This window comes from Patella vulgata, chromosome 6, assembly GCF_932274485.2.
Source record: "Patella vulgata chromosome 6, xgPatVulg1.2, whole genome shotgun sequence".
Lineage (NCBI taxonomy): Eukaryota > Metazoa > Mollusca > Gastropoda > Patellidae > Patella > Patella vulgata.
Window position 1 is genome coordinate 56,632,491 of NC_065884.2, and position 24,684 is coordinate 56,657,174.

General features: G+C 36.8%; 1 protein-coding gene and 1 long non-coding RNA gene across 2 annotated transcripts in view; both read right to left on the reverse strand.

The window, feature by feature from the left end:
- The window catches only part of LOC126825217 (uncharacterized), a 151,601-nt gene extending 139,301 nt beyond the window's left edge, over positions 1 to 12,300 (reverse strand). The window contains exons 1-4 of the long non-coding RNA XR_008788449.1: positions 10,132 to 12,300; positions 9,511 to 9,699; positions 9,111 to 9,386; positions 3,524 to 3,656 (exon numbers count right to left, since the gene is read on the reverse strand). This is a non-coding gene — a long non-coding RNA (uncharacterized LOC126825217). The remainder of the gene's footprint in view (positions 1 to 3,523; positions 3,657 to 9,110; positions 9,387 to 9,510; positions 9,700 to 10,131) is intronic.
- Positions 1 to 24,684, reverse strand: part of LOC126825214 (alpha-(1,3)-fucosyltransferase C) — a 44,836-nt gene that overhangs the window by 2,715 nt on the left and 17,437 nt on the right. The window lies entirely within an intron of this gene.

The window sequence follows — 24,684 nt, forward strand, 5'->3', positions numbered from 1 at the left end:
TTTGTCTTAAATATTGGATATCAAAAGTCCATCTTTTCCCGGTAAGATCACAACATGAATGTTGATTTAATTTGACAAATAAATCGTGTTTTCAATGTTGAAGATTTTGGATGATATTGAGTTAGAGACTTAGCTACTTTAAGTCAGTTATATAGATCGATAACACGTGTTTTCCTTTGTTTTCTCACCTCCTTTTCTTGAAATATTCGTTACGCATCTATATTAGCAATGATCTATGTGTTAAAATTATATTTGGAACGTGTTTTAACCAGTTCTTTCACATGAGATAATGGCTGACATCAGTATTGACCTTTAAAGGGACCATCCCGATTTTAAAAGTCTCAGAAATTAAAGTCCGTGTACGTATGGTGTACGTATGGTGTATTTACACACTGAAAAAAAACTTGTGTTGAAACAACACAAACTTGTGTTGTTTTCAACACAAGTTAGGTGTCTCTATTTAACAACACAAACTTGTGTTGAAACAACACAAACTTGTGTTAAATGTTGAAACAACACAAGACTTGTGTTAAAATTTACCAAACAACACAAACTTGTGTTGAAACTTGTGTGAAAATCTACACAATACTTGTGTCGAAACTTGTGTTGAAATTTCTGAAACTTGTGTTGAAATTTCTGAAACTTGTGTTGAAATTTCTGAAACTTGTGTGGTTTCATAAAAACTTGTGTATAACCACCAACAAAAACTTGTGTTTTATTTTCCCTCAATTTAGCAATCTTTCCCATGCAGCCCCCCACCCCTTTTGCTCTGTTTAACCTGTAAAGTTTGATAAATGAGGTAACAATAATTTTATTTGTTAAATTATCATTTATTCATAAAATGATAGGAAAAAGTAAATTAACACCACCAAATCAAAACTAAATAGACATCATTTGAAATGTTAACAGAAAAACAGAGATATAATTCTAATACTAATAAAAAATTTGTTATACTTTGCCCCCCTCCCCCCCCCCCCCCACATCACAAAATACAAAATAGCTATATAATTTTTTCTTTACCCGAAAACAAGAACTGAGAAAAGAAAGATCCCTACCCCATATATCTAAATTTAATAACATCCAAACCAAGCCCTAATTAGATTAATTATGCACTAAATTGAAATACTTTCAGAAACTGAAAAATGCTACAAAGTCATATTACAAGTGATTTGTGAGGCATCTAGAAATAACTAGCATACACAGAAAACTAACAAAAGAAAAATGCACTCTTTTGCAGGAGTAATAAAATGATGTAGAACCTTTTCCTCAAACAAAATGAATATTTTGTACATAAAAGGAGCAAAGCATCAAGATTACAGGATTGAAAAATAAAAATATATCAGAGAAAATCGCAAACATTAAATAATATGTACAAAATATATATAAATAATCACAAGTCAAAAGCAAGGAGGAGCCACTGTGGTTCAACTGGATTTTCCGACATAGTTCCCACACGTCAGTAGTGTAGGACATGGCAAGGGATAATTGGGTATAAGCCCAGAATTGAAACTACCCCCACTGCGTTTACTTTAAAGAACCCTTGACAATTGAATTATCTGACTCAATGACAGACCCTTCTGATCCAATGTGCGTGTGTTAACCATTCGGCCCTCCTGGGTTCCCTTTAAACAACCCTTGACAGTTGAAATATTTGATATAAGAGTAGGTTGTAGGGCAGAATCACCATAATAACACAGAAAAGTAGGATATTAAACCCTATTTCATTTCATAAGCAAGGGAAAGTCACCTTAATGTAGGTCAAGGTTTTTTGTAATTCTGGGTATATTTGATCTACATTTGGTTTCTAGACTATGCCTATTAAATACTTTATGATTTCCGACCAAATTCTAAGTGATTTATATGTCACTTTACATTCTATATTATACATAAATTTATGTAGAGAATTAAAATCTAATTGTGTTTGGGATGAATATTTAACAGTAAAAACAAAAAAAAATATTCAAAAATTGGGTCAAATGCATTCTTTTCCAGAATTATTAAATAAATTGATGCTTGGGATCTCTTGTTGTTATCATACATCAAATAATCTTCCAACCTAAAAAATAAAAAGTAGGCAATAAGAATACTTTCTTACTATTTATGGTTCACAATGTTTAAATAAACAATTTATTTTGCCACATCGAGACTGAGTCTCTATTTTGTTTCATCTTTGGGTAACACTTATTGTGTCTTGTCCAGTAACAGACCCAGGCAGATTATTATATTTTATTTCCATCGACAACAAATTGGATATTACCTATTAAAATCTATTTGAAAAGTAAAATATTGTCCATTTTTATACTGCTATTTACTGTAAAAATACACATAGGGTCTATCACAACTTGAAGAAAATCAATGGATGTGATTGTCAAAAATCAAGAATGCCAAGACTTGAATAGGAGAGTCCTAGGCATTGATTACCAATCAAGTGTATAGAACTAGTTGATGATTAAAAATACAAATATGTATGTTACTTACATTTTACCTGATTATCAAGCTCTGTGAGAAAAAGTTTCCATAATATGAATAGCCATTTCCAACTGTCTTGATCTTTCTGATGTAGTTAACTGAGAAAAAAAACATACTATGTTTTAGTTGACTTAAATCGATTCAATATTTAAATAGACGAAAGTTTTAATTTAATTAAATTGTATTGTAATGTGTTGGTTTGCTTTGTCACAGATGAGACAAAATGAAAAAAATGAAATGAAATGGGGTTTGGCGTCCTACTGTTCAGCTTCGACTGGGCTAATGAGGTTGGGCATATGCCATACAGTGTGCCACGAGAGAAATTTTGCCGGGTACCGTGACCCTAAGGCCTACTCTTGTATCAAATTCTAACTGCCAGGGGCTCTTTTACATGCACGACTAGACAGCTGTCCTTGTAAGGCCCCCCGTACTGCATCGTCTTACTGCAAACCCGCGACCTTAAAATATGCAAACCAGTGTCTAACCCACTTGGTCACCATGGGTCCCCACAGATGAGATAGTCATATCTACATGTATCTGGACATAAGTAAGATTCTGTCTGTGCACATAGATTGAACAAAAAAACGTGGTCCCGTGTACACATTGGTGTGCATGTAAAAGATCCCCTGGCAGTTAGAATTTGATACAAGAGAAGGCCTTAAGGTCACGGTACCCGGCAAAATTTCTCTCGTAGCACACTGTATGGCATATGCCCAACTTCATTAGCCCAATCCTCCGTACTGCAATGTCTTACTGCAAACCCGCGACCTTAAAATATGCGAGCCAGTGTCTAACCCACTTGGCCACCGTGGTCCCCCACAGATGAGACAGTCATATCTACATGTATCTGGACATAAGTAAGATTCTGTTTGTGTACATACATGTACGTGTACAAATTTACTATACTAAACTGAATTTTAAATTTCAAAACAATGAAATGAAATGGAGGTTTATGTCACATCAGCTCCAACCGGGATATATTGTGCCAAACACATTATGGTGAGATTCTAAAATACCATAACAACAATATTTTCTATTAGAATTGAACACTCACCCTCCAAAAACACCTATGAGAAAGCATAGGTGCTCAAATCACCATTTCTTCAGCTCTTTCTTTTTCCATATTTGGGTTTTTTGACTTATTTTATTATATGATCTTTGATTTGCTATGGCATCTAATATGGAAACTGAAAAATATGAATATGTGACATGTAATAAACTGTTTAAGATACCTTACCATATACAAACTGTGTGATATCTAAAACCATTTGAATCCCGAAGATCTTACCCAAGCCTTGAAAATCTGTTTTAATAACCCTTGATTGTCATGTGACTGGACTGTCACAGTAATTAGAAGAGAGTCATGTGGCTTAGTGTGTAAGGCACTGGCTTGGTACCCGGGAGGTTGCGGGTTCGCTCCCAGTGTTGACCGAGAAAGCTCATTTGAATTTTTCAGCATGGATTCCATGCCTAGTCGTCATGGTGGCTAAGTGGGTAAGACGCTGGCTCGCTAGCCTGGAGGTCGGGTGTTCGATCCCTGCATTGGCCGAGAAAGTTCACCCAGATTTCCCGGCGTGGTTCCCCCTTGTCAGTGATGCAGGACGGAGGGCCTGACAAGGACAGCTGTCTAGTCATTCGGATGAAATAAAAAAAACGAGGTCCCGTGTACACGTTGGCGTGCACGTAAAAGATCCCTTGACAGTTGGAATTCGATACACCGCAGTGCCGCTGTCCGGGCAAAATTTCCCTCATAGCACACTGTGTGGTGTATGCCTGTCTTCATTAGCCCAGTTCGGAGCAAAACAGTAGGACGTTAAACCCCATTTCATTTCATTTCTAGTCGTTTCAATGGAACACAAAACCTGAGGTCCCATTGGCGTGCATTTAAGCCGATAGTATGGTAGTTGGAATTTGTTGGCTGTAGCACCCGTGTCACAGTTCGACTGCTAGTTTGCGATACCCACTCGATATGAATGAGTGGTGATTGGCTAATGAATTCTAAAATCAGACGAATGCTTCGGCGAAGCGGACACACCACTCAAATACAATTCGGCCAAATATATCAAACATGTTTGATTCGGGCGTATGTCAGTGGATAAACTAGGTGAAGTTTAGCGCCAATTGATTCAGCCAAATCCTTTGGCTAGTTTATCCAGCACTGACGATTTAAGTTTGTACTTTCTTTATATGCAAATATCACATTTGAAAGAGGCTGTGAGCCTTCTTTCTTTATATGCAATTATCTTATTTGAAATAGGCCATTATTATGTGATTCCCCACTTCAATGTGACTAGGAATAGGGTCGCCTGTCCAGCCTTGTGGGTTTTCTCCGGGTCCTCCGGTTTCCTCCCTTTCCTAAATACCCCTAGGGTGTATTCGAAACAGTGTTCCGGTGCAGAGAACGTTCACGAACACATTCCCGTTCTCAAATCCCACACTACTTCATAGCTGGTGTGAGGGAGAACAAACATGGTCGACGTATCGATAACTGCTGAGAAAACAGCATCATGGGTGCATTTATTAATTTAAAAGTTTAATACCGTTCGAAAATTAGATGTAGTGTGTGGCCAGTATAACATCAAGTAAGTTAGGTTGCCAGGCAACGAAACATATGCCCACAGCAGTTTAATCGTTTGCGCAGTCAACAGGGATTGTCGCATATTCATTCTTTTGTAGGTAATGTGGGCATTTACAAGAAAATTTCATACAAGATTATAATTTTCGTCGTTTGTGGGTTTACAAAGGTCGACGCATCGATAACTGCTGAGAAAACAGCATCATGGGTGCATTTATTAATTTAGAAATTTAATACCGTTCGAAAATTGGATGTAGTATGTGGCCAGTATAACATGAAGTAAGTTAGGTTGCCAGGCAACGAAACATATGCCCACAGCAGTTTAATCGTTTGCGCAGTCAACAGGGATTGTCGCATATTCATTCTTTTGTAGGTAATTTGGGCATTTACAAGAAAATTTCATACAAGATTATAATTTTTGTCGTTTGTGGGTTTACAAAGGTTCTACAAACTGAAACAAGGGCCTTAATTGTTGAAATTTGACAGATTTTTTGGTTTTGTGTTTTACTAATTTAAATAATGCATACAATTTTCATACAAATCGGATGATAATTTTGTTGTTCGTGCGTTCACAAGGTTCGAAAAAGTGAAACAAGGGCCACAACTCTAGACATAAATCGCAGAAATTTAATAGACGTCTTCGTTTCACTAATTTAAAAGATTCAAATGAATTTCACAAAGTGAAACAAGGGCCATAACTCCAGAAGAAACTAACAGAAATTATTGAAATTAAATAGGATTCATCTCATTAAAATAAACAACATATCAATTTTAAAATAATCAGTTCTGTAGACGATGGACAAACCTACAGACGAGAGCGTATCAAAAGGTGATGTAATCGTCATCCAAAGAATTGAAAAGGAGTAAAACGGTGCCATAATTTATCAAAATTATGCTTAATAGCGAAGTAAATACTAAACAAGTTATCGTAACAGATTGTATGAATTTAATTCATCTTGTTACCATGGATACCGTTCTCTCATGTTCGAGACTCATGAAAGTGTTTTCATGTTCTTCAGCCGTTCTCGAACCTGCGCAAACACTGTTTCTAATACACTTCTACGGTACGCGCAAGCAAATCATTCAAATAAAATTGAACAATATTAGCCTCGAAATTACCTAGCGCCAGTAAGTATAAAGGATCTATCCGACAAACACTAACAACAACTCTAGGTTGATTACATGTCATTTGGGACTCACATCATTTGGGACTCGCGTCATTTGGGACTCAAAAAAATATGACCACGACATTTGGGACTCCGGTATACGTCGTTTGGGTCTCGGGTTAACGACGTTTGGGACTCGGGATAATTTATTAGAAATAGGCCAATTCAAACAAAACACGAAAGAAAATATTTATAAACATGAAACATTAGTTGCACTTACGGTTCTTTGATAATCATCGTTTCTCATAAAAGTTTTATATTTATTTAAAACGAATAATATGCTGATGAATTTATTTGAAAATGACCTACACAAAAAACAAAATAAATATTTACACGACATGCAATCTTTTTTTACAAGCCCCTAGAAATTGTTAACGATAATCCGCGAGCTGCACGTTGACATGCTTGTCGTAGATGGCAATACCAATTGATAAATTAGTGCGTACAAGGCAAAGTTTTTTGTGGAAAATATAAGAAATGGCAACGATCAAAGCAGGATAATTAAAGCTGATTAACTGATAATCCCAATGTTATTACAGTATGTTCAAAGAAACCTAACGGTTCTTTGGTGGATGAGGAAAAATGTGAGTTGTCAATCATCGAGAATGGCGGCCGTGTGTTATACCGTTTCACGAAAAAACATTAGCAGTGGTCTGTCAATCAAGCTCGTTTACTATTTATAACGCAAATTTTTCGTTTCGGTTAAAACAAAATATACGTCCATTTTAATTGGCCGAAGGATGTGTGACTAATAGAAATATGGCGGGCGGACAAACTGACCAAACAGTATATTTCGAGGTATTTGAGGTAAGCTAATTTAATATTATATCATAACTGCATGTGCATACTTGTGTTTCTGTGTGATTAAATATTCAAAAAATCATTCTTAGGATACAGCCTCGACACCAGTCAGCCCTGAATTGCAATGTTTGTTTTGTGTTCTGGGCGCCATTTTGAAAAAAACTGACATGACCTATATAATACAATCCAGCAATAGTGCAGTCAATTTCCTTTAAAAGGGAATCCGAATTTGTTAATTTTCTGCAATATCACTTCGGTGGTAGCGGACGTTAAATAAAGCTATTTCACGTACAAAGACCTACAATAAAATCCAGGTGAATTGGGAAAAATATTAATGTATTTTCTTATTGAAGAGTAGCTATTTCAATATGTAAATGCCCAGTCATCTTAGACAAATAATAATTCAAACTTCAAATCAGTTGTATTTATTCAAATCATACTATGAATAATTGTATTTTTCCACTTGCATAATAATAAAAACTTGACTTTTATTATTTTATTTCTTCAGGCCAAGAACATGGAAAATTGGTAATTGCCTTGTATCACTGCTAACTATAAGGCACAGGGAGCCTTGGGCAGAAATGATAATAATATGGTTCTCAGATATGTTACTGTGTACAGACTGAACAAAAAATATATATACACTTGCTATTACATGTACATTATATCATTGGCAATAATAAGATCCAATTTTAGTTTTTAGTTACACACTGTTAACCACCAATAGATGAAAATAAATCATAAAATGTATTCAGCTCTACGTAAGACCTAAATAAATAGATACAGTTGGTTTAACTTGAATAGAAGTTTTAATTATCTATGCTGCATATATGCATATATCACCTTGCAGCTGAATCACATTAAATATCTTTTTAGTTGATGTTCAAATCGTCTTACGTATTTGTCAACATCAATGTGACCTTGTTCTATGTCACATTAGCCTATTCACGTTACCACGAATTTACTCACCACACCCTCGCATAGTTATGTATTTATTGTTTCACTTGACTAAAGAAACATTTTGTAGGAATGTATGCTTTTATAGATTGGACACTTGTTTGCAATATCATTGTCGGTGGAAACTGGCACTATACCTAAAGAATGACTGAACAAATAGCGGAGACGGGGTTTCAGCCGGCTGATTTAAATTATTTCTTTAAATACAGTAAAGCTTGAAATATGTCAGTTTTCCCTCTTTATAATGTTTTGTAAATAAGTTTTTATTGTAGTTTCCGTGGCGTATTCCCAATAAGCGTTAGAAACAAAGATATACACCCTTAATCCCGGTGCCGATAAATGTTGGGTTGTGTGGAACATGCTAACAAATCTCAAGTACGATATATGTTTGATTCTGGTTGAGAACAGCATGAGAGCAACATGATTGTTTTCATTGGAGATGAGACGCAAATATTCAAAGGGGTCAGACAAACTCTAAACCAACCGCGTTCCCTTCACTGAGTCCCTTCAAAGGAGGCCCTGTCTGTCTACCTGTGGAATAACATGCATTTGTATCTGTTAAATTTGTGTGGTAGACAGATTGATATTATTTATATAACGTCTTACCCCAAACAAATTGCAAAAGAAACCATGAAGTTTCTGAGAGCGATATTTCGTAATTAGTGTGCTTTAATGGTGGGAGAATAAATAATTAAATTTTTCAAACACAAACTGGTCATATATAAAATAGCATTTTCTGACAAGACCAGCGATAATCTCGTAAGATATGACTTTTACTATGTCTATTAAATGGTTTTCGACGTCTCTTCAAGGTCACCGTCTTGCGCCAAAGTCGTGAAACGCACCGTCGGGGGATTTGTTGGGGCCTGTCTCCCCCAGAAAAATTTCTAGAAATTTCAAGTCGGTCTTGCCTGGCCGTGGTCAGTGGTCGATTTTAATGTAGACATCTGAACTCCAATCAACAAATCAATCAACCAGGCTGTTGTCGTTGCATTCACATGACACCAGACGTGTCACCGATGAAACAAATATGCCTGAAACAAATGTCGCTGTTAGTGCGACCCATTTGTGACAATTTCAAGGTCCCAAATAATAGTCCTTTTTTACTATTAATAGTAATTCAATCAGTAAGTGCTATTTACCTTATAATAGTCGTCTTGGCTTTTACCCGACATTACACAAAACACCAATGGTAACTGTCGGGTGGTCTCTCCAGTCATAATGAAGGCGTGTATGGAAAACAGCTGAGACCATGGCTTGTTCACCACCCGAAAAGTTGCATCCATATACCAAGTTTTTGCGCGTGCGAGTAGTTGCATCTGTCTATCAGTACAAAAAATGTGATGGCACCTTTCCCCAACTTTTACTCTTTTTTGATAAAATCCCGGTGCACTATGATCGATGAAATCTTCGTCAAGCTAAAACAAAATATAAATAAAAAAGTACATTTAAGTACATGTTAATAAATAAATAAAATTGTACATTTAATTACATGTTAATAAATTCTTATATACATGGGTATTTAATTGCATGAGTACTTACGCTTGACGACACGTCAGTGGGATCTTTTGGTCGCAGAGTCTGTCGGGTTCTTTATAGCGACCTTACAAGTGCTGCAATGGGTGGTCTGCTATGAATGGGTTCTTATGCAGAACCGACACTGGATAAAACTCTCTCCGCTATTGAGGAACATGCCTTGGTAAAAACATTTCCTTTGGCTTCATGCTTTGCCTGTAATGATAAGATAAAACATATTAAACTACAAATATATTATTGGTTTATTTATATTTTATTTATTTATTTATATATTAAATTCATTTATTATTATAGAGTTAACTAGGTTAACTAGAGTTAATTATGCAGAATTAATATAACACAACATACACAGATGGCAATAGAATGAGACAGTGTTCAGAAAAAGGGCGGAAGAAGACTACCTGTCCTACTTGATTCTAGGACATATATATAGCATGGACCTACTTGATTCGACCAATTTAATACAAGGAAATGAATGGCATAGTTTGTGTCAAGTGAATTTAGTGAACTTTAAACCCCATTTACTCGCCCTCTCTCTACAGAGATAAATACTTTTCGTGTTACATACAATAACAATTATTGGCCATTATTAAAAGAATATATTAAAAGGAAATGAAATTCTGTTACCTGTTTTTCTTTGTGTAGTACATGCTAACATCAATGACTGGAAAAAAAAATAACGAAACTGAAGAGAAACTAGTGAATCATTGAAAGTCTAATATTAGGCCTACACATTGATGACATTGATATAAAAAAAAGGCTGATTTGTTTGTTGTTGTTTTTTTCTTTTACAGAAATAAGATTACATTTCAACTAAACAACTAACACAAAAGTTAGTATCTAGCTATAGTCCATGTCTGGATATACATTTCTCCTTTTGCCCGAACGTCTATAAAAATCAAAGATGGCGGCCAATAATTGCAACCGGGTATTACTATAAAATCAAGACAGATTCTTACCTGCTGGTCCTAGTCGGGGGTTTCTTGCAATTATAAATATTTGAACAACGGTGTAGCGCCGATTAGCTAATAATAATTAAGCACGATTTCAGAAAAATTAAGACAGATTCATTAGATTGCTGAATTAGCGGAACACTTTTAGAACACATCAAAAAAAAAATTTCTTTGTGGCGCCATTATATAAATAGACTTCCGGTGCAGTCAGTGGCAGTAGTTCTAAATCTGACTGTTTTAACCGAACGAATTATTATATACATAGAAGCAATATATACATGCTAAATTAAATACACGGTTTTATTTTTTGTAAAAATTTACAAACCTGCGGTCTGGTATTCTATGTGACCATTATAATTTTTTTTAAAATATCACGGCTAAAGCACCCTGTTGATGCTAACTTCACTACATCTATCTAACCGAATGTCGCTGATATAATATCAAAGGAAGAATTTGTCGCAATGACTAAAGTATACCCACATAACAATATGATGTTAATTTTACGTTACATTTAGATCATAAGGTCTGTCATTGAGTCAAGTGGTTTGTTTCCACACCCAACTTGAACATGGTTTTTCTCTGGGTCCTCCTACTACTAAAGATTCCTGGTGCGGATGAATTATTCAACTTGAATTGAATCACTTAGTCCCAAAGGACAGTTTATGTCTATTGGATGTTTTACCCCATTGCTCTCTATCTACCCATAACCAGTCAGAATTCTAAATGTATTGCACAGAAAAGTTAAAAATCTAGCAGAATAATATGACAAAATATACTACAAGTATGTATACATATACTTTATTTAAAAGACAAAAATATAATGTTATAAAATACAAAATACACATTTAAATATTAACAGTTTTTATCCACAGCTGTTTGAGAAATGAAGACGGGCATATGCCACACAGTGTGCAGAGCTATGGCGTACTCTTATATAAAATTCCAACTGCCAAGGGATCTTCCACACACACACACTTGAGTTTACACTGTACCTTGTTTTTTTGGTCCCTTCCGTATGACTAGTCAGCCATCCATGTCAGGTCCTCTGTCCGGCATCACTGACAAGGGAAAATGTTCAAGAAAAAGGTCTACATTAGCGCTATGAAAGTGTTGATATGCATATAAGAAAGAAAAAACTGGGATATTGACCAAATTGGGCCAAAACCTATAGCCTCTATCTTATTTGCTCAAGGTATTGATGGAATAGGAGTTAACTTTGGAATGAGTGAAATGAAATGGGGTTTAATGTCCTATTCCGACAGGGCTAATGACATGGAAATATGCTATACAGTGTCCTATTATGGAATTTTATCCAGACAGCGGCGCTAAAGCCTACTCTTATATCGAATTCAAACTGCCAAGGGATCTTTCACGTGCACACCAATGTGTGCACAGGACCTCGGTCATTCGTACCATCCAAACGACTAGACAGCTGTCCCCCCTTGTCAGGCCCTCTGTCCTGCACCTCTGACAAGGGGAGGAAACCAAGTCTGGAAATCACGAAGAACTTTCTCGGCCGACACTGGAATGGAATGTTGTGGAATGCTGAATATTGATAGGTTTCGTCCTCTCATGATTCCAGTGTGTAACACAAATTTGAAAAAGATCAATTAAGAATAAACACAGCATCTATTGCATTTGAAAAAGGGAGAACTAACCAAGGAAGGCAAAGTCCTGAAAAGCTGTATATTGATAATGCTTGTCCTCTCACAATCGGAATGATTCACATTTCACACCCAGTGTACGGACAAACAGGGCCAAAATTGATATGTGGGTGTATAAACAAAGATATATACTACACCAATATTACATGTGTTGCAGAATTGGTTTAACACATTTCAAATATAATTGTACCACGGATATTTGCAATGGTTGATCCATGACAAAAGATTTGAAATATTTTGAAGAGACGCAAATGGTTACGCCATACAGTGTGCTATAAGGGAAATTTTGCCCGGGCAGCAACGCTATGGCCTACTCTTGTATCGAATTCCAACTGCCAGGGGATCTTTTATGTGCATGCCAATGTGTACACTGGACCTTGGGTTTTTTTTTGTCCCATCCAAACGACTAGACAGCTGTCCTCGTCAGGCCCTCCATCCTGCATCACTGACAATGGGAAACCACACCTGAAAATCAGGATGAACTTTCTCGGCCAATGCAGGGATCGAACACCCGACCTCAAGGCTAGCGAGTCAACGTCTTACCCACTTAGCCACATGATCCCCCCTTGGCCTATGTACATGTAGAGATGAATTTTTAGCTACCTTTATATATATATTTCTATTTTTAAAACCCGCGACAAGTATATTTATATCAAGGATGTAACCCTCTATCAGTTAACCCGTCACGGATTGGTTGCATTGGTGAACCGGTTCAAAATATTCGTTTCATATCATACCTGACCTTCAAATCCAGGAATTGTAGCCACAACGGGGATCACGTTGGTTAAGTCGGTAAGACACTGGCTATCTAGTCTGGAGGTCGGGTGTTCGATCCCTGCATTGGCCGAGAAAGTTATTCCAGATTTTCCGGCATGGTTCTCCCTTGTCAGTGATGCAGGACAGAGGGCTAGACAAGACAGCTGTCTAGTCATTAAAATAGGACAAAAAAATGAGGTCCCATGTACACATTGGCGTGCACGTACAAGAGCCCTTGAAGTTAGAATTCGATATAAGAGAAGGCCGTAGTGCCACTGTCCGGGCAAAATTTCCCACATAGCACACTGTATGGCGTATGCCCATCTTCATTAGCCCAGTTCAGAGCAAAACAGTAGGACGTTAAACTTTCATTTCACTAGCCACAGCTCTGTTTTTCTTTCACCAAAGGGGGGGGGGGGGGTGGATGGCTGAATGGTTAGCGTGCGCGCGCTGTATCATAAAGTCTGTCATTGAGTCGACTGGCGTGGTTTCGAATCCCCGGTTGTACGTGGCAAGGAGTAGGGTCGCCTGTCCAACTTCATGGGTTTTCTCCGGGTCCTCCGGTTTCCTCCCACTCCTAAAGACCCCTACGCGCAAGCGAATTATGTAAATAAAAAATTAAACCATATGTTAGTCCCGAAATGACCTAGTTTGTGTCAAGTGGACGGTAAACCCCATTTCTCTCTCTCTCTCTTTCACCAAAGGGGGGGATCAAGTGGCTAAGTGGGTAAGACGCTGGCTCGCTAGCCTGGAGATCGGGTGTTCGATCCCTGTAAGTTCATCCTGATTTTCCGGCGTGGTTTCCCTTGTCAGTGATGCAGGACGGAGGGACTGACAAGGACAGCTGTCTAGTCGTTATGGGACGAAAAACTGAGGTCCCGTGTAGACATTGGCGTGCACGTAAAAGATCCCTTGGCAGTTGGAATTCGATATAAGAGTAGGCCGTAGCCCAGGCAAAATTCCCCTCATAGCACACTGTATGGCATATGCTCGTCTTCATTAGCCCAGGTTAGGAGCAGAACAGTAGGACGTTAAACCCCATTTCATTTCATTTCATTTCTTTCACCAAAGACCACATAAATACTTCATTTAGCACTTGTCATTTGAAACAGTTATAGCCTATGTCTTGTCTGGAAGAGGGGGCATCATCACATTACCATACAGGGTATAAGTCGATGTTGAGTATAAGTCAAATTGCCAAATTTTACATTTTTCCGACCTACATCCATAATTAAGTAGAGGCGGTATATAAGACTAATGTTTTTCAACTCCACGAGTTTCGGGACTGTTATCCTAGTCTAATACCGTGCCGGTGTACGCCGAAGAAAAGTTGGGCCATATAAATAATGAGGGTCTGGGACAGTTGTCAATAACACTTGCATTTATAAACAAACATGAATCGTGATGACGAATTAGGATTCAATAAAAAAAAAAACATAGATATGGCCCATGAAGAGAGAAATTTTACAATAAAAAAAAATTAAGAGTGTTGGATATTGAACTGACAATGCAATCAAATGGACTTTCGGAAATGGCATTCTTATATAAATTTCATGGGCGTCAACATCTTGTTTTAGGACTAGTTACCTTCCTTAGACTTTGTTTATGATAATGTAAAAGACCGGATAATCTAGCCTATGACCGATTATTCTCAAATGTTGACAACGCAACCACACTAATATTCGTAGAATATAGAATATTTTTTTCTAGATGATAGAGACTAATAATATGCCAACATTGAAATGTGTGCATAAATATGGTATATACTTAACTACACCAATATTATACCTATGTCATAGAATTTGTTACACACATTACAAATATAATCTTAATAGAGATCTTTGCTATGGTTGATCTATCAGTAAAAATTGGAAGATTTGTAAGGAACGCAAAAGGTTATTGTTTACTGGCTGCAGCAGGGAGCAATAACAGGAACACAGATGATTTTCAACTCACTGATACAACTCAGTTTAAACTTTAAGCCAAAGAGCTGTTATATAATACTGTGACAGGATATCTGCTCTAAACTAACTAGTCATCAAAGATTTGACTGTCAAAAGTTCAGACAGAAAGTATTTTAGGCCTACAATGCTTGTAAAGCTTTGGCCTACATTCTGATGATATTTGTGCTACCATAGATACATATATATTTATATCATTACATTATGTGACAAGTAGTAGTGTTTGGCAAGTAGTAGTGTTGTCTAACTATCATTATAAAGCCCATATAAATCTTTTTAGAACTTCTTTGTCATTACTGCCACCAAGGGTGCTCAAATATACATGTAGGATCTGTAAAAAAAATAAATAAATAAAAAGCAACTTTATACTCCCAAAAAAAAACGTAATTGGGTTAAACGGCCTACTGTTCAGCTCCAACTGGGCTGACAGCCAACCTACTGTGGATCTGTAATGAAATGGGATTCAACATCATACTGTTCTGCTCAAACTGGGCTAAAGAAGTTGGACAAATGCTTGAAAGTGTGCTGTGATGGAAATTTTGACTGGACCGTGTGTACAAAAGAGCTTGGTTTTTTGTCCTATCCGAACAACTGTACATTAGCCCTTACCAGCCCCTCTGTCTTGCACCAGTTAAAAGAGGAACCATGCCAGAAAATCCTGATGAACTTTCTTGGCCACCACAAGAAAAAATAAGCAGGGGAGTAGGACTGAAACCTTTATGTACAAGTATGTACGGGCAAACTTGTTATTTAATGTTATAGGCCTATGTATATAATTAGAGTCTTGATTATCCATTTTTCAATTAAATTAAATCATTAACATTAACCGCCAGTGTTTGAATCTGTGAACATCTCGAGTACCCGATGACATTGAGACTTGATTATAGACTTAGCAAGTTAATACATTAAAATGTCTTATAAAAAAATTTAACATTTACAGTCTCAAGAAATACCTACTTAACCTACGTACAATATATAGATTTAGCTCTTGCATTATGCATTATTAAATTTGCAAAAATATCAGTACAATAACAACAAAAAAACCAAACCTGAAACACCCATAAAAATGTTTAGAAAATACTACATGATCTTATATTATAATTAGCACAGCCTGAATTTTAACAGTCTACATCATTAATAAATTCGTTATGTGTTTGATAATTTTTGGATCCAGATTTTTTAAAAACAATTTTGGAACCAGTATTACTTTCGATAACTTAAAGCAATGTTGATTTTGTTTATGAATAGTATGGTTTACGGACAATGTAACTGCATCGTGTTAAAAACAAATACTGACTGTCTGATATACAAAGTTGCGTGCAAACTTTTTCCACGGCCAGATTATTTTTTTTATCAACATTAGATCTATCGGTATACTGTCAACGGAAGTTCGCATAAAAAGTGCACTTACCTTCAACTTTACTTTGCTGAATCCAAAATCGTGTGTGTATGTGTGGAATAGCTTTATTTAACTTTAAATCACGGCATCATTTCTTCTTTGGGAAAAATAATAACCTATGCCGCCATTTTAAATCCCAGAATTCCGTACGTTCCGGTCAAACGAACAAACAAAAAATATTTAATAAATAATTGAAGAAATTTAGATAAATAACAACAATAACCGTAACCTATAAAAAAAATATTGTAATGTGAATAGAAATAATATGATATAAACCGATTTAAACACAATCATCAACCGTGAACAGATCGTGACCTTGACCTTGCCCGAGACGATAAAAATATATTTGTACATCTATATAGTTCTGAAAATGGCGGCTGTTCGTTTGAAAGGCCTGTAATATTTCTGATAATGAATCTATTCATATAATTTGTTTGTATACGCTCTACCATATTTTATATGAGGTTACATAATTATGTTATATTAAAAGAATAATCAAATCGGGGAATTTTAATTTTCAGAGATAGGTCTTTTATCGAGAGACGATAAATATATGGACTTATATAGCTAGAGTAGATCTCTATGTTAATTGACTGGGTCATTATTATCTATTTTTCAGATTCATAACTTAAAAAAATGGAACTAGTCTTGGTCCAACCTTTATTTTTATATGGTTTTACAACTTATATAATTAAGTGTTGAACTTTTAAATTCGAAATAAAAAAACGGCACCAATCGACTCATGACCTATTTTATATATTGTATATGTAGACAGCCGCCATTTTAAATGACATTAACAACACACATTGATTTAAGCTATGAGTGAGCTAATGAAGACAGGCATACACTATATACAGTGTACTATGACGGAAACTTTGCACGGATAGCGGCACTATATGGCCTACTCTGATATTGAATTACAACTGTCGGAGTGTCTTTTACGTGCATGCCAATATGTACATGAGGACTTGATTTTTCGTATGACCCGAACAACTATACCTTATCCCTTGCCAGATCCTCCGCCCTGCCACAGTCCATAGAAAATTTCCGTCATAGCACTCTGCATTGCGTATGACTATCTTCAATAGTCCGACTGGTGCAGAAAAGTATGAAAATGAATTTTAAATGGGGTTTGAACATCCTACTATTTTATTCCAAGTGGGCTAATGAAGAAGGGCATATGCTATAATGGTTAAAATGTTGTGATTTCGGGTTAAAATGCCGTGATGTTGGGTTATCGCCTTACGAAGGGTGATATCAGTCACCATATCTACTGGGTTTCTTTAATACTCATATTTATAGTATTTTATAGAGTCAGACTAGTGGACTAGTGAATGCACGGATTAGTGCACCCATGGACTAGTGAACCCGCAGACTAGTAATTGGTAATGATGGAAAAGTGTGTAAAGACCTCTTTTACAGGTTGGTGTGCACTTAGAACTATTGGTAATGACTATATGCGGAAATGCTGCTCTCCAGGCAAAATGTCTTTCCTAGCACATCTTCATTAGTAAGTGCGGTAATGCTGCTGTCCAGGCAAAATTTCTGTCATAGCACATCTTCATTACTAATTTTGATAAAGCCACGGTGGCTAAGTGCGTAAGATGCTGGCTCGATAATCCGGAGGGCACGTGTTCGATCCCTGCATTGGTGGAGAAAGTTCATCAGGATTTTCCGACATGGTTTCCCCTTGTCAGAGGTGCAGGAACAAGGACAGTAGTCTAGTCACTCAGATGGGACAAAAAACCGAGGTACCATGTATACATTGGCTTGCACGAAAAGATCCCTTGGCAGTTGGATTCGATATTAGTAGGCCATAGTGCCGCTGCTGGGGCAAAATTTCCCTCATAGCACATTGTATGGTATGTACCTGTCTTCATTAGCCCAGTCGGAGCAGAACAGTAGGACAATAAACCGATTTCATCAGGACAAACCTACATGAGGAAAAACCTACATTTCACAAACTTAGTAATTAGTAACGGGGGGGGGGGGGGTGGATGGCTGAATGGTTAGCGTGCGGGCGCTGTATCATAAAGTCTATCATTGAGTTGACTGTCGTGGTTTCGAATCCCCGGTTGTACGTGACAAGGAATAGGGTCGCTTGTCCAACCTCCGGTTTTCTCCCACTGCTAAAGACCCCTACGCGCAAGCGAATTATGTAAATAAAAATTAAACTATATGTTAGTCCCGAAATGACCTAGTTTGTGTCGAGTAGGCGTTAAACCCCATTTCTCTCTCTCTCTCTAGTAATTAGTAACACACTGGCTAGCAAATGAGGGGTTCAATTTCCGTGTTGGTCGAGAAAAATGAAATGAAATCGGGTTTAACGTCCTACTGTTCTGCTCCTAAACTGAGCTAATGAAGACAAGCATACGCCATACAGTATGGCCTACTCTTATATCAAGTTCCAACTACCAAGGGATCTTTCATGTGCACTCCTGTGTGTACACGTGACCTCAGTTTTTCATCCCTGACTAGACAGCTGTTCTTGTCCGGCCCTCCGTCCTGTATCACTGACAAGGGGAAAACACGCAGGAAAATCTGGATGAACTTTCTCAGCCAATGCAGGGATCGAACACCCGACCTCCAGGCTAGCGAGTCAGCGTCTTACTCACTTAGCCAACGTGATCCCCATGTTGGTCGAGAAAGTTCCCTTTGTTAGTAGTGGTGTAGGACAGAGGACCTCAAAAAACAGTGTCTAGTCCATCGCGTGGGTGTGCACGTAAAAGAACCCTTGACATTTGGAATTTGAAATGAGAGTAGATCATTCATTCATTCGTTTTCTCTTTGTGTGTCACCTACAGTTCGCAACTATTAAAGGAGCTAGATCTCTATTCTTGGGCACTTAGAAATGAAATGAAATGAAATGAAATGGAGTTTAACGTCCTACTTTTCTGCTCCTAACCTGGGCTAATGAAGACAGGCATACGCCATACAGTGTGCTATGAGGGAAATTTTGCCCGGACAGCGGCACTAAGGCCTACTCTTATATCGAATTCCAACTGCCAAGGGATCTTTTACGTGCACGCCAATGTGTACACGGGACCTCGGTTTTTCGTCCCATCCGAACGACTAGACAGCTTTCCTTGTCAGCCCCTCCGTCCTGCATCACTGACAAGGGAGAACCACGCTGGAAAATCTGGATGAACTTTCTCGGCCAATGCAGGGATCGAACACCCGACCTCCAGGCTAGCGAGCTAGCGTCTTACCCACTTAGCCACGTGATCCCCCACTTAGAAATGGATACAAAATGTAATGAAATGAAATGGGGTTTAACGTCCAACTGTTCTGCTCCGAACTGGGCTAATGAAGATGGCCATACACCATACAGTGTGTTATGAGGGGAATTTTGCCCCGACAGTGGCACTACGGCCTACTCTTATATCGAATTCCAACTGTCAAGGGATCTTTTACATGCATGCCAATGTGTACACGGGACCTCGTTTTTTTTATCCCATCTGAACAACTAGACAGCTGTCCTTGTCAGGCTCTCCGTCCTGCATCACTGACAAGGGGAAAAAACGCCGGAAATCTGGATGAACTTTCTCGGCCAATGCAGGGATCGAACACCCGACCTCCAGGCTAGCGAGCCAGGGTCTTACCCATTTTTGTCCCATTTTAATGACTAGACAGCTGTCTTGTCAGGCCCTTAATTGTTAGTATCATGACATTAAACTGACATTTGTTTTACGTTTTACAACTAATATCAGGTTTATGTTAGAAAACTAACGTTACATTTATGTTAGAAAACTAAAGTTAGATTTATGTTATAAAATTAACATTAGATTTACGTTAGAAAACTAACCCTAAATTAACGGTTAAAATTATGACATAAAACTAACATTACATTAACGTTAGAAAACTAACATTATTATAACGTTAGAAAACTAACGTTAGATTTACGTCAGAAAACTAACGTTAGATTTACGTCAGAAAACTAACGTTAGATTTACGTCAGAAAACTAACGTTAGATTTACGTCAGAAAACTAACCATAAACTAACGGTTAGAAACCTGATGTAAAATTTACGTTAGATTAACGTTAGAATTATAACCAATAATACATATATAATTATTATGTCTGAATTCCGACTATATATCAATTGTTAGAATGTGCACACACTTGTAATGTTATTTAATCAAGAAGTATTCAAAGGGAAAAAAATTGGTTAGTAATCCGCCATAAAGTTTACGTTACATTTACGTCATTTTCTGACGTAAAAGTAACCATAACCATTATGACGTAAAAGTAACGTAAATTTAACCAAAGAATTTTACCATTATTGGACGCTAACCAAAATCTAACCAAAATGACGTAAACTTTACGTAAATTTAACCATCAATGTTAACTGGGTAGATACTTCTTCTTAGTTAGTTGTATTTTACGTCCGCTTCCACCGAAGTGATATCGCAGACAAAAAGTATAGATAACTTGGAGAACCATTATATCAATAAGTCGATTATGAGATACACGTGGATGATCAATTAAATTTGATTGGTTACTTTTCAGTTAACCAATACTGTTCAATTTCGATTACATCAACCAATTACATTATTAAGAGTTTTACTCATTTTTTTTGTTCATTGTACATTGAATCAATTTTCGAAAACACCAGGGTGCTGAAAATCACATGTACACTATATATTCATTTGATCTATCAGTTTATTGGGTCAATAAAAAAAGACAGACATTTTAACTTTACAGACAACTTAACATCAATTAACATTCAAGTCTGTCTGGCAATTGTCTGATTAATTGGTACTCACACCCTTCCAGTGAAGAACAGCATGTGATTTTCGAGATGTGAATTAAGCCCTTTATTACTTTTCTTAAAACTTGACGACTCCCGAATTCAGACTTTGTATGGATTTTTTTTTTTAAAAAGAAAACAAATCTTGGAAGGTACACATTACTTGTGTTAATGATATGAAAAAAACACAAGATTTTATAAATCGACACAAGTTTGTGTTAATGCAATGCAAAACAACACATAACTTGTGTAGATTAGTTTTAACACAAGTACTTGTGCTCAATAGGTTGTCAACTCACTATTATACGATCATAGGTGTCATCCTCACACGTAAAACTCATTTACACCGGAAATAATAACACAATTACCACCTAATTACCTCCCTTGTTTTCTATTCTCCGCCATGGAGTAGTTATCTTCAAACGTTGGAATTTGAAGATGAAAATGATATTTTTTCCAATTTCTCAACTGTCAATAGTGAATTATAGGATTAATAGGATTATTCTTTAACAAGGTAGGACTGTTTATAGATACCATCTATTTTAAGGCTTTATTTTAATAAATTTTAAAAATATAACTTAAAAATATGAAATTGCAACTTTAAGCAACAGTCATACTTCTTAGCATGTTTGAAAAAGGTACACTTGTTTTTTGACATCAGCAGGAGGGTTTAAGATCAGTGTAACATCTATATCGATCAAAATCAAAATGCGAACATGACCAACTGTGTAGCCAATGTATAAATATGTATATACAAAATGTTGTTGGTTAAACATGCATTGTATAAGAGCTAAATGTGCCTATTGCAGGTCTTTCTTTGGGCCTTAAATGTTATATAATGTTAGGCATTTATTAACTAGACCATAATCAACTCTCATTCACTCGAGATTGTAACTAGATTAGAACGGTCCGCCATTTAAAAATTTAATTTAAAGATGGGAAGACGGGGCTAAGTCTCGAATATACCAGTGCCCTGGTTACCACAATGCTCACGCCTTGTCAAAACTACATACAGTGATAGGTTGACCCATGCACCTACAAAAATACAGTCACCCGCTGATAGTTCGAGACTACCACTGAAGCGTGCACATTCGCCGTGTCGAGGCCAACTTTCTGACAGTATGATACTATAAATAGCCATGGCACGTGCAATTCTCTACAAATCTATCAACTATTACAGCCGTAAAAAAATTAATGTTGACGATTTTGAATAGCAGTAAAATTAAGCTTCTTGGTTATTACAGCAGATTTAGAAATTACGTTCGTTTCATTTTATAAATCGCTTTATCATTAACTGTACCGTTAAGAGCGGCATCTTTTGGTTTAGTACAAATAATATCTCTGAAACACTCGGGTTAGACAGGAACATGATACTAGCAGAAGTTTCTTTTTACTTTTACAAGGTTCTGAAAACAATTGTTGAGCTAGCTAACGTGCTCATTTCTAAATTCAATTTCTTGTTCTAGCTTTCTGTTATGTTTCGTAAAAAAGTAGTCTTGATTATCCCGACCTGTCAATCAGCCCTGGAATGGTCGAAACAAGGGCACGTAACCTATCTTTTACTCAAAAGTGTCTGGATGTTATGGACAACACATGGAACCAGTTTTCAGTCTATTATTTATAGATGATTAATGGTCATAGGTTATTAAGTACAACATGATCGTTTATTTAGTGACTATAATTGTGTGAAACTGATTTGAGGCTTGGCATATATATAAATATTGTGGCGAAATTGTCGAGATATATGGAGATATTTATTTATGGTGGGTCACCCTAGACTGAGTATAGAGTAATTTGCATGAAATTTTCATTTTACATTATCTATGTATTGTTTAATGGTCGAGAGCGAGACATTAAGTAATATATTGTAACAACAAGAGGACCGTCAGGTCCGAGTGTTTTTACAGTATATTATGCAATGTCTCAGCTCGAGACCATTAAACATCTTAAAATACAGACACTCCGCACGTGCGTTTACAGTGAAATACGTCACTCGAGTCTAATATTTGACAAGGTACGATTAGCAAGTTGCCCGTACGATTATTTGAAATAATGGTACGCCAACGTCAAAGGGTGACGTCACATCTGTATTTTAATTTGAGCTATTATAGCAAGAATGGTGAGCTCTTTATCTAAATCTTACATATTGTATCTTTAAGTATTCATTGTGTTGTTTTGTTTCTTACTAACTTATTTCTTTTACATATTCTTGTATCTAGGAGAGAGGTCATATAGGCTGTGCCTGTTCCTCAATCCCTTTCAATTTCTGAATAAAATATTGTTTTAAAAAAATATTATTTATACAAAAAATGGTCCCGTGATGCAGACTCTATCAATATTAAGGGGGGGGGGGGAACCTGAAATGCCCGAAAAACTTCGGGTTACAGACGGTGGTGCCGGTCGTCTGCGAGAAGCCAAGGTGACTTATCGGAATCCCAAATAATCCCAAACAAGCAAACAAATGACCTGAATTCCAACCATCCAATTAGTGGTTTAATAGATTTCGGCACTTTATTTTGCCAACTAGATAAAATAATATTTTTGTTTTCACTTTTCCCGTCTGCCCGAAAAATCAGATTGCCCGAAATTTAGGGGGCAGCCCCCCTCCACCTACGTACGCCTATAGTGATCCAAACTAGACGCAGCGATCCATCTACGTCATACTTCGAGTCGAGATTATGATCACTGCCCTAGTTGACAAAAACGCCTCAGATCTGTGAAATTATCTTTCATGGGCGCCGCCATATTGAATAATTAGAGGACTATTTTGTGATGCGGCTTTGATTAGTGTGACATCTTTCATACACACAGCAGCTAAATATACATATCTAACTTCATTCAATATGACAATAGAAGAGAAATAAATACTTCCAAAAATTACTAAAAGCATACTCAGTGTTTTCGACTAAAATCGTCGATGTAGGAATTAAAATGTCGGTTAATTAGCTTAGGGCCTGTTCTCAGGCGGAGCTAGCTGTAGATAGGCAGCCTAAGTTTGGGATGATAGTGATCCTGCAGTTCATGTATGAGAAAATTGAGAAAACATATTCCATGAGGAAAAATCATTTTTTCGTTATTTTTTAAAAAGAAATTTGAGCGCACACTGCACCCCTTCCACTTTAGAGGCGAGTGCTTTATTGCCCAAAGGGATCCTGACTATCTGGATTAAATCCTCGTTTTCGATATGCTAAGTTCAGTACCTTGTAGTGAATTCTTCGAAGGGGTACGTAGAAAATTGTTGAGCTAATTATGATCATCTACCCTCCTACTATCAATATCAAAATTAAAATCTTTTGCAATGCATGTAACAAAAAAGCGGTAGAGAGAATTGAATATCGTGGTAAAATTGACATTATGTGTGATTTTCTAATGTATTAAACGTTCGAACGGGGATCAAAAAGCCATCTGCCAAGAGAATTTTCAGGGGGTCAGAAAATTGTCGAGCTAAATGTGATCATCTACCCCCCTACTATCAATATCAAAAAATATAATTTTGGGAACATGGAACACGTGTAAAAGAGAGCGATAGAGAGAGTTAATATTTCATATATGTGTTTTGCAAAGTGCCTTCGAATGCTGGTGTCAGCAGTAACGAGCGTTATACCACAGCCCAATCTAGGTTTCCCGTAGAACCTAAATCAAACTTAAATTTTATAAACTTAATATCATGGTTAAAATGACTGTCAGTTTCATGTTT